Source organism: Vespa velutina, chromosome 1 (assembly GCF_912470025.1).
Source record: "Vespa velutina chromosome 1, iVesVel2.1, whole genome shotgun sequence".
Classification (NCBI taxonomy): domain Eukaryota; kingdom Metazoa; phylum Arthropoda; class Insecta; order Hymenoptera; family Vespidae; genus Vespa; species Vespa velutina.
In genome coordinates this window covers 7,287,612-7,300,124 of record NC_062188.1, presented here as the reverse complement: position 1 = coordinate 7,300,124, position 12,513 = coordinate 7,287,612, and positions in this window count along the sequence as shown.

Sequence of the window (12,513 nt, the reverse complement as noted above, 5' to 3'; positions counted from 1 at the left end):
ATATACGTGCACATGAATAATGTTTAAAAAATATATAAAAAATTAAAATGATTTTGATAAGAAAATCGTTGAAATAATTTGGTTCGGACGATTTACGATGGTTTAGATCACGTTAATTAAACGTAACGAAATTTTGAAACTCGGTCTCCCTTATGCTCGGCCCCTTTTATTTCACCCGAATCCCAAACTCCCTATGCAAATTTCGTTCCAATGCGGAAGCGAGAACAATGTAATGGTCTGAGAGCGCAGGCTCGGCCGGTGCAACGAAGGGTAGCAACGATACGTGAACGAGGGTAAGTTTTCGTCCAATAACGTAGCAGCGTTCTCTCCTCCCCGTAAGAACCGGGTACCTCCCTTTTTTTCGTGCCGGAGACATGCTCGCTCGTTTGTTGCAACGAAAAGCATTATCGTAATATCCGTAGAACTCGATTAGAAACGTGCTCGAGACTAAATTAGAAAAGGGCCGATAAAGAAGGAAGAAAAAGTGATCCATTTTTATGATGATGGTACCATCCATTTTATTCTTTCTTTACCTAGGGACCTTCAACAAGATCATTCTTATATGGTGTGCGGGTGGTTTGTGATTATGAACGATTAAAATTGTATAGATTCGTTTATATGAAAAGGGACGATTGTCTTTTTTCTCTAGTTCGTATTCTATTCTTCGTTCGAATCTTTTTGATTTATCGAACCCGTAGCCGACGTCATGAAAAGAACAAGCGAAAAAGAAATAATAATAGATAGAAAAAGAGGATGAAATTACAAATCTATTTCTCTCTCTCTCTCTCTCTCTCTCTCTCTCTTTCGTTATTCAAATAGTAAGTAGGTAAATAGGTTTTCTTTTATAAGAGAAAAAAGGAAAAAAAAGGAAAAAAAAAAAGAATAAATAGATATTATAAATAAACCAGGAAATAAGAAAGTCCCGGCAATCATCGGAGGTAAGGAAAAAAAAAGCGGCAGGTAGTCAATTTGGAAAAGTAGAATGTGAGAAAAAATTGTGACCCGTTAGGTTCTTCGATGATGGAAGGAAAGGGTTGAGGGCGAACCCTTTCTTTTCTTTTTTTTTTACTATATAAATGGATCGGATAGAGGTTTTTATCAAAGAGTCCTTCTTTCGAAGGCGTCAATAAAGTATCGCGTTTCTTCGATCTCACGAAAACGACTCGCGTTGTTTCGCGTGATTTAAAAACCTTCGATAAAATCGTAAGAGAGAGAGAGAGAGAGAGAGAAAGAGAGAGAGAGAGAGAGAGAGATGGTACCCGCACAGGGTTTGCATTTCGAGGAGAAAAAAAGGGTTTCTCTGTTCCGTTATGAGAAAAACCATTAGACGCGAGGACGTACCCTTGAATAACGGATCGGACTAGGAGGGGTGGATCGAGAAAAAAGAAAAAGAAAAAGAAAAAAGTTTTCGATTCCAGGTAGTCGACAGGCACGATGGTAATATCTTTCCACGATCGAAAAGATCCATGGATTCAGTATTCGAAGGGGGAAAAAAATTTTGAAGAAGAACGTTAATGGACAGCTGAAACGACGAGAGTCGTCCCCCCTCCCATCCTCCCTCTTGGAAATTTTTGAAATTTCAACGAAGATACATAAGGAAAATAAATGAAATAATGATAAATATTGTGAATACATTAATAATATCAAATATTAAAACGATTAATAATATAAAATGTTATTAATAATATTGAATAATAAGTTAATAATAATAATGTTACATCAATAAGACGTTTCTTAAGAGAGAAAGAGAGAGAGAGAGAGATAGAGAGAAAGAGAGAGAGAAAGAGTATGTGGAATTACTAGATTTGAAGAATCGTCGAGTACCAAGGAGAGGAAAAGTTGAACGAACGCTCTCTCGAGGCGCGTGCTTTTAAAAATACACTCACCGCGTCCTCAGCCCTTCCACGGTGAAAATATGAATTTTTTATCTCTCCCTCGCGGACCATATGGCCGACGAGTCGCGTCTTTCGGTCGAGGGTGGTGGAAAGACAGAGAAGTACGGAGAAGAAGATGAAGAAAAAAAAAGAAAAAGAGATAAGAGAGAAAGAGATAGAGAGAGAGAGAGAGAGAGAGAGAGAGAGAGAGAGAGAGGGAAGGAGAAAACTAGAAAAGAGGTGGAGAAAAAAAGGAAAATTCTAAAGAAAGAAAGAGAGAGAGAGAGAGAAAGAGAAGAGATATTTTTAGATTGTCGACAATTTCCTAAGGTAGTAGATAAAACATTCGCGTTTCGTTTAAGAATACGATGGAAGAAAAAGAAAAAGGGTTGTTTCTTCTAGTTCTCGTTTTACACGTTTGACGCGACAACCCCTATCGTATAAAGAAAGATCCATCTCTCTTTCTCTCTCTCTCTCTCTCTCTCTCTCTCTCTCTCACTCTCTCACTCTCGTCCCGTTATTATATATCTCCTCGTACTAAAGCTTTTTCAAGACTTCCTATTCTACTTCCTTCTTTCACCGACGAGTGCGAGTGTTACCGGAAGGAATAATCGTCGTATTGATCTATCGAAATAATAGAAGAAACGTTAAGACGTTTTATTAAAATGATACCGTGTTATCGTGAGTCGTGCAATTATTCCCACGCGATACAAAATCCTTAGATATATGGCTAATGCAATTGTCTTTGATTTACAACTGGAGACTTTTAACCGAATCGATGGACGATATCGACACATACATACATACATACATGTACTTATATTTATTTAGAATTTATATACGTATATATATATATATATATATATATATATATATATATATAAAATATATATATACCTATAGTATACCTATAGTATCTCACGTAGAAGAGTTCGATGGTCTCTATCGATGAGCATCGGGTAGCGTCAAGAAACTAACGTTCGTTGAAATCGGCGTGTACACACATACAATACCAACACATATACTTTTCTGACGTGGAATGTGGTCCGGTTCACTCTGGGCGCGTGCAAAGAAAGACAAAGAGAGAGAGAGAGAGAGAGAGAGAGAGAGAGAGAGAGAGAGAGAGAGAGAGAGAGAAAGAGAGAGAGAGAGAGAGAGAGAGACGCTGTGCTATAGTTCCCGTTTTTTATTACTTCATAATGCATTAGCCATAATAGCTGCACGCACTTAATGGACTGTAGCCTCGTTACAGTATGCCACGTCGTGGGTGGATACGCCAAGAGTTCGCTCGCCTCCTAGTGGTCCTTGTGATGCTGCTGGCTCGAGGCAGATACGCTCGTGATGATGAGAGAGTAAGAAAGAAAAAGAGAAAGAGAGATGGATAGATAGATAGATAGATAGAGAGAAAGAAAGAAAGAGAGAGAGAGAGAGAGAGAGAGAGAGAGAGAGAGAAAGATACGAAAGATTTATACAGATATATACATGCGTATACACAGAAGAGCTTTTAGTAGTATTGTTACACCACTTGCGACCACCGATAGATACGCTCCTGACCCCGCGTCCACAATGCTGCTTCGTGCATTGTGATCGCACGAATTATTGTTTCGTTTTCTACGCTGCACGCCAACTGCCACGTTTTATGTGTATGTGTATATATGTATGTATGCATGTACATATGTATGTACGTATGTATGTATGTGTGTACGTACGTTCCACTCCCTCCTCTTTCTTTTTCTTTTCTCTCTCTCTTTCTCTCTCTCTCTCTCTCTCTCTCTCTCTCTCTTTTATTCTCCACCCTTCTTCTTTTTTCTACTCCTCCTCTTCTTCCTCTTCCTCCTTCTCCTCCTTCATTCTATGGAACTCCAATCGAATTTGATTTTTCATTTGGCAGCCCTTCACGGAAGGTTTTCTTTCTAACGAATTCGCCTTCGAGAGATCGTACGAGGGATCGTACGCCCACGATCAACGGCGATCCTCTATGTCCTCGCGTAGAAAAGCGAACCTTTCCCACTCGAGAAACGACGTCGCGTTATCGCTCTCTGATTTATCGATCCATTCTAATAATTTTCCATTGTCGAGCTAGCCGAGTAACGAAGCCACGCGTTACGCGCGAATAATTTCGTTTCGATCGGATCGCTTATAGCTGAAAAAATAAAACGAAAGAAATTCGGATAGGAGAATGTTTGCATGAATGTATACTATGTGTTTTCTGTGTCTAATTGTAAGTTTGCGTAAGTGTGTATGTTTTATTTGTATGCCTATATGTGTATTTGTGTGTGTATGTATGTGTGTGTGCGTGCGTGTATGTGTATTGGGAAAGTTTTCTTAGCTATTTCGACGAACGATAACTTGCGTCCTCGCGTAAATCGAGATATCGTTGTCCTTGTTCTTTTGGAAGATCGATGATTAATAATCCGATCGACGGTGACCAGGTATTATATTCTCTTTTTCTAGAGAAAATTTACATAATTCCGTACTCCAACGTTATTCGTTCGAACGACTTCGTTTCTCCATTATCTAGACGTTATTTTCTATCGTCCATCAAACGGTTAGCTCTCTTCTCTCGTCGTGTCTGCTTTCGCTTTAATGGATCGTATGAAAGAAAGAGAAGGAAAGACAGAGAAAGAGAGAGAGAGAAAGAGAGAAGAAATAGAGAAAGAGTAAGATTTACGTCGATGATCATTCTTGATCGAAAATGTTTTGACGAATATAATATGAGAAATTTATATATATATATATATATATATATATTAAAATTAATATAAGAGAAATCTAATTATTTCTAAACTATGATTAAGCAAAAATGTTTAATTAGGAAACGAACGAAATATATTTAACTTTGACAATATATCCTCTTCTCTATCTCAAGGAAAAAAGAAACGAAAAAAAAAAAAAAAGAGAAAAAAATCCGAAATGACAAAATAAATAAAAACTATTTTCGCTTGTCGATCAATCAAGAAACGTTTAAAACGAGAATGATAAATAGATAATAGTAGTAGCATTTCGAACCAGTTTAGATGATGAAAACAATTTCGCGCAACTCGAGGATTAATCCGAACCACATATTACTCTCTAACACATCGCAAAATTTATGACGAATCAACGTACATATTCTTTCGAGGTTGAAGAAATAAAAAAGAAGAAAAATACGAAAGCGTTTAATACGAACGAACGAACGAACGAACGAACGAACGAATGAACGAATGAACGAACGAATGAACGAGTGAGCGAGAAAGAGCAAGAAAGAGAGAGAGAGAGATAGATAGAGGGATAGATAAAGAGAAAAGAGAGTAGAGACCTTTTAATCTCACGTGGCCAGATCGGAGAGACGCACCGAAGAAGGATTACGCACACGCCTTCGTAACAACGCAAGCTCGGATACGGCTCGTCTGAAATATTCAAAGGTCCCTCCACTTTCGGTATATACACACGTTCCTCGTCTTTTCTTATCTTTACCTACATATGTGTATATATATATATATATATATATATATATATATATATATATGAAATATATATACGTATATATACCACTTTATATATAAATGTGTGTATATATATATGTATATATACCTCTTTACATATATACACATATATATATATATATGTATATATACATAATCTTATGTGTATGTGTGTATATATACAAGTATATAAAATAAGTATGTAAATATAAATATGTATACAAATATGTATATAAGCTGTATGTACATATATATATATGTATGCATATATATTATATATATATATATATATATATATGTATATATATATATATATGTGTATACACACGCGTACATTTGCTTTCTCGGACTGGTTTCAGATATGACTCACGCGCGTAACACCGTTCGATCGTGTATTGGTGTGCTCGTATATCAAAACCAGTAGGCACCCCCGACATCCTACGAACGAGACTGTTCCCCCTCCCCTCTCCACCCTATCTTTCTTTCTCTCTCTCTTTCTCTCCCTCCCTCCCTCTCGCTCTTTCTCGCTCTCTCTCTTTCTCTCTCCCTCTTTCTCTGTCACACGTACACACACGTGCATAAATGCACGCACACGTATAAAAGCGCTCCTTCGCCGTCCACAACGGCGTGTCTTTCATTTTTGCAGACTACCTTAAGTCTAAGTCGTTCTATTTAAGCGAGCGCATGGAATTAAGTAACAAGGCGCTGTCTTTCAGCGCCACATCCGCCTCCCTGGCTCTCGAGAATCGCTTTATACCTACATATATATATATATATATATATATATATATATATATATATATATATATATATATACATACGTGTTCTCTTCTACGTTGCCACGACTTTCCGCGCGTGTAAACGCATCTTACAAGATGCGTTTTCATGGTGTAGTACGTCGTGAGGAATGCGCGTGCACCACGTGCTACGTGCGAGAGTAAAGCCGACCATTATTTTCCCTCCCCCGTGGCCTTCGATCTTCCATTGTTCTTCCCATGATAAATTTTCTTTTTTCTTTTTTTCTTTTTATTTCATTTCTTTCTTTTTCTTCTTTTTCTTCTTCTTTCCCCTTTTTCTGTTTTTGTTTTTTTTCTTTTTTCCTTTCTTTTCCCAACAGTTCGAAGGACGTCAGAGAGTTCATAGTTCATATTCCAAGGAGAATTTCGATTTATACTCGATACGATATCGTCAAATAGATATCACTAAAATTGTTGTTTCAATACGACTGCAGAATGATATCAATATGCTAATGAAAATTAATATTAATTGGCCGTTGCGTAAATTCCACCACGTCAGTCTTATATTTATGGATTGTGTCGAAAACAAGAGCCGCGTGGGCGGTGAGTTAATGGATCCTTGGCCTCGGGCCGGCTGCCATGGAACACACATCTGTGCTCGAGATCTAGAGAAGCCGGCCCGCGCCGGACCGACTCGAGAATACTGAAATATTGAAAATATAGCATTTTTCTTTTTTTTTTTTTTTTTATTTCCTTTCTCCATTTTTCATTTCTTTTTCTTTTGCTTGTTACATCATGGTCAAATAATAAATATCCTTGTTAAATAATGTTATTATTCTTTCCTGCATCTGTTTTTATCTTTCTCTCTCTCTCTCTCTCTCTCTCTCTCTCTCTCTCTCTTTCTCTATCTCTTGAATAATGAGTATAACGAGGAAGATCGAGTTTCGATAGATCATTGTCTGTCTCTGTTCTTTATAATTAATGGTAAAAAATGATTTAGATATAAACACGTGGATCGTTTTACTAAGCGTGAAGAGAAAGAGAAAGAGAGAGACAGAGAGACAGAGAGAGAGAGAGAGAGAGAGAGAGAGAGAGACAGAGAGACAGAGAGAGAAAGAGAGAGGAAAAAAAGGAACGGAAGAGGAGATATCTCGATTCGTTCACCCCACTTAGAAACGTGAAGGATGACTATGAGCGATCCGTTCGAGGGAAAAGAACGATCGATATTTGTCAGAATTAAGACAGAAAGAGAGAAAGACAGAGAGAGAGAGAAAGAGAGAGGAAGAGAGAGAAGGAGAGAGAGATAGTTAGAGAATTAAACTAATAATTACGTTCTAAGCTCGTCGTACTTTCGATCAACGCCATCGTGTTATCCACAAAACTCTTTCCTCCTGAAGTAGACCTTAATGACGATCGTTACGATGTAATGATCGTAAAAGAGAAAAAAAAAGAAAAATAGAATGGAAGAGAGAGAGAGAGAGAGAGAGAGAGAGAGAGAGAAAGAGAGAGATTTGGAAGGTCCAAATTTGCGATCTAAAAAAACTTTCTAACGGTTCGTAACGCTGCGGGCATGAATTCTTGTTTTTTTTTTTTTTCTTTTCCCTTTTTTTCTTTCTTTCTATCAAATAGACAGAATAATATATAGTGACTTTGCTTTACTTCAAACGTGAAACGTCGACAAATCTAACGCAGTCGTCGACTTCTAATTACTTTCAAAATTCCTTTCGAATTCGTGAATCTTTCCTTTCTCTTGCGAAGAGAGAGAAAAAAAAAATTAAAAAACTATTCGTGTATTCTACTCTCTAACTTGTGTAGACGAAAGAGAGTTTGAAAGTCTGACAAAATTCGAAATCGAGGCTGAACAGTTTTTAATTACTCAAGACTAATCAATTGTTGTTGATGTGTACAATTAAAAAAAGAAAAAAAAAAAAAAAAAACATTCTAACCTATATTAATCCTTATTGATCTAAAAATATTATAACACGTTTTACAGTCAAAATCGAACAAATCTTTTGATCAATTTTAACATCCTAAAGTAACATAAAGATATTTAATTACACATAGTAACATAAACATAGTTAATTAAACATAGTTTAAACATATTCTAAGTTAACATAAACATGGTTAATTATTTGTATATTAAAAGAGTATATAAAATCGATTCCTCGAATTAAGGATTATAATATATAATTGTTCAATAAGTTTTATAAGACAGTTGTTTATTAAAAATCCTTGTTAACGTTAAATCTTAACAAATGAATTATATATATATACATATATATATATATATATATATATATATATATATATATATATATAATATATTTATCATAATCTTTTTTCAATACAAGTAAATACAAATATCAACAATAATACATTATCGGCAATATTACTGTCGATTAGAGTAATAAAGATCAATGGAAACAGCGACTATATTAAGATAGATGTCATCAGTATAATTTTAGGGTCAATCTACGAAATTAAAAAACAAAACAAAACAAATAATAAAATAAAAGAAAAAATTAAAAGAAAAGAAAGAAAAATAGAAAAAACGTAATGAAATTTTGAATAATATTTTACGATGGATACAGTGGTACTCTCTCTCTCTCTCTCTCTCTCTCTCTCTCTCTCTCTTCGTAGACTCGTTGGTATGTAAGCATTATGTGTCTCTCATGGAAACGGGATATCCCTCGGAGCTTCGAGTCTCTCAACAAACAATCGATACCGAAGCTAACCTGGTCGATACTCGAGCACCGGCGTAGCTGCACGCGCCGCGTACTTACGTATATCCGCGTCCGGGTGCGTCTCTCGCTCTCACTCATTCTCTTTCTCTTTCTCCTTCTCCTTCTCCTTTTTAACGAGCGCTAAATCGATTCCCACGGCAGCACGAATCGCACCTTATCAAGGAATTCCGAGCCGAGTCGTCTTCCAACGTGGAAACTGGAAACCTCTGCTACTCGCGAAAGCGTGGGAGAGCGAAACTTGCCTTTTATCGATCGGAATTATAATGATTTCTTGATTCTTTTTTTTTTTTTCTTTCTTTCTTTTCGCTTTGTTTTTCTTTTTTTTTTTCTTTTTGTTTTTTTTTGGTTTTTTTCTTTTTTTTTTTTTTTTTTTTTTTTTTTTTCTTTTTTATCGCAATGATACTTCACAAAAGCATATGATCATCGTTTACTTTGAGAATTTCAAGTTTCATCTGTCAACCAAATAAAAAAATTTTCACATAAGTGTTTACATTATTATTGGAATATAAAAATGATATTATATAATTGTTCTTCTTCTTCTTCTTTTTTTTTTTTTTTTTTTTTTTTTTTTAATGTAATTTCATCAAAAGACAATGATACTTTTTTTTCTTTTATTTTGACTGTCTCAATTTTTTACTTTCCTTAACCAAAATTAAAAATGTTCATATACATGTTTACATTATTATAATTATCATAGGAAAATAAAAATGATTTTAATTGCAAATTAATATTTTTTTGGTACTTTCCGTTTTTTCCTTTACCTTCTTTCTTCCTTTTTTTCCTTTTTTATTTATTTTAATACCGAAAACATCTCCGATATTATGAAAATATAACGATGATAGACTTTATTGTGTACACATATATTACATATGATCGTAATTGAAAAAAAGTTCATTAGAAATGGCACAATCTACATGGTGCATGGTAAAACGTTATAAGACTTATAAGTACCATGAACCATGATTTCATTCCTTCGAGAAATAAAACTAAGACTATAAATTCGTCTGTGTAAATCACGTGGGAGGGTAACGACAAGAAGAGTATTTTCTCATAAGGGAAGCCAAGAAGTTCAAAGAGAAAGAAAGAAAGAAAGAAAGAAAGAAAGGAAGGAAGAAGGAAAGAAATAAAAGAGAGAGAGAGAGAGAAAGAAAGAGAGCGAGAGAGAGAGAGGGAGAGAGAGATAGAGAGTAGTATAAGGCTTGGTAGATGTTATTGGTGGCAGTTACACGTGTGTTTCTCCAAGGGAAGGCATGGGACACCGCGGGGACTAAGGGACAGGAAAGTACAAGTGTTTCAAGGAACGTGTAATTTATATTCGAGTCTCGTGACCGAGACCGACGGATTTTATGTGCCTTTCGGGAAACGACGTTACGAGGCAATTAATCTTGAAAATCGTGATTAGCACGCCGCCTCGCATTTCTTTTCTCTTTTGAACTCGATCATGAAATTTTGCACACAATGAAACTTTTCTTTATCAAAAGGAAGAATATCAAATACGTAGAAAAAAAAGAAAAAATGTCTTCCACGTTCTCGACATAAAATTATTTCGAAAGTTATACATTTTCGCAAGATTAATATAATGCGCCATTCTTTTTCTCTCTGTAATATTATTGAAATTATAGTATGTCAATTAAATATGAGTTGTATTATTTTATTAACATTATATCATATACATTATATACATATATATATATATATATATGATTTAATATATGTATAATTTTAATAACATCATAGTATATTATTAATGGTATTACACCTTATTATTGTACTATAGTATATATTTTATTTAATAGATATATTAATTAATATTATACTTTTTATAATATTTTTTAATATAAGAATTATTTCAGAGTTAAATATTACCGACATTGGCATAAAATATATATATATATATATATATATATATATATATATATATTATAATGCAATTGTATAAAAATACATATATGCTTACACTTAAATAAATATCAACCGATCGGTCTGATGCAATTATTCTTTCGAAATCTAAACTTTCGAAATTAATCGCATTGGAAACCACAAGTATATATCATCTCGATCATCGAATCGAACGATTGATACGAAATCAAATATCGCGTATCGCACGAAAAAGCGATAAAACGTTAGCTACATATACATATATTCATACATTAGCATATATACATACATTCATACATATACACATATATATTCATACATATTCATAAATACATACATACATACATGTATATCATATTATTCAAATATATGTACATACATATATATGTGTACATACACACACACACATATATATATATATATATATACTTACATGCATCCATACATATATACATACATGTATCCATACATACATACATATATACATATATATATATATATGCATATATATATATATATATATATATGTAATATAGGTAGGTACTAACGTCGTTCGTCGAAAGAGAGTCGTATAATTTTGCTCGTTATCCGTGCTCGCGCCTGCTGCCGTGGCTGCTTCGTAACGGAATTACGTTAGACGTCGTTCCGGAGTCCTCTAAACAAACCGGTATGCCGGCATACGCTGTGTACGACGTCGGCGAACGACAATGCAGCAACATCACAAATCACGCCGGTAACAATAAAATACCAGTAGCTCACACCCACCGCGTGTCTCTCTTCTACCTACACCACCTTCTTTTCTCTCACTCTCTCTCTCTCTCTCTTTCTCTTTCTCTCTCTCTTTCTCTCTCTCCTTCTCTCTCATACATATAAACATTCACTTACTCTTACTCTTTCATTCTCTTTCTCCTTTTCTCGAGAAATTCCTTCCCGTTTTTAAATTCTTGGAATCGACCGGAGGCGTCCATTCATGGATCGAGAGAGATGGTAAAGAGAAAAAGAGAGAGGGAGAGAGAGAGAGAGAGAAAGATAAATAGATAGAGAGAGAGAGAGAGAGAGAGAAATAAATAGAGAGAGAGAAAGAGAGAGGTGGACGCATACAGAATGTGTGAAGCAGCTAAGAAAAGAGAGAGAGAGAGAGAGAGAGAAAGAGAAGGGGAGTGTCGGTGCAAGCAGGAAGAAGAGGAAAAAAAACACACACACAGGGGAAGAAAGGTCTCTCTCGCTAAGGGGATTTAATTGAGAAGTCGAGGAAACAATGGTCGTCGTATCAGCCGATACCACTTGAACCGGACTCTCTCGTACGACTACTACGATCGAGACTCTCGAGTTTACGTGAGAGAATTCGAACTCACCGCTTTCCCCTCGCACTCCATTTTTCTACGAACGACGAACGCTCGACTCGATTATTCGCGTGCCTCTATCTCTCTCTCTCTCTCTCTCTCTCTCTCTCTTTCTCTCTCTCTCTCTCTATCTGTCGTTCTTTCTCCCACTCTCTTTCTCTCTCTCACATTGTAACAAACTTGTCGCTGTCGTATATACGATCTCTAAAAATAAATGGAAATTCTTATAAACTTTTTTATGATAATATATTCGAAAATGTGTATAATGGAAAAAAATAAAAAATGAATTAACATCAGTGGATCATCTCAGAGAATTAGAGAGTTAGAGAGAGAGAGAGAGAGAGAGAGAGAGAGAGAGAGAGAGAGAGAGAGAGAGTGAGAGTGAGATAAAAGATACGATTCTCTCAAAGCGTGCTTGCTATTAAACGAGAGCCGAGTTGTATACGTCAGCGAGACGTCAACGACCTTTTATT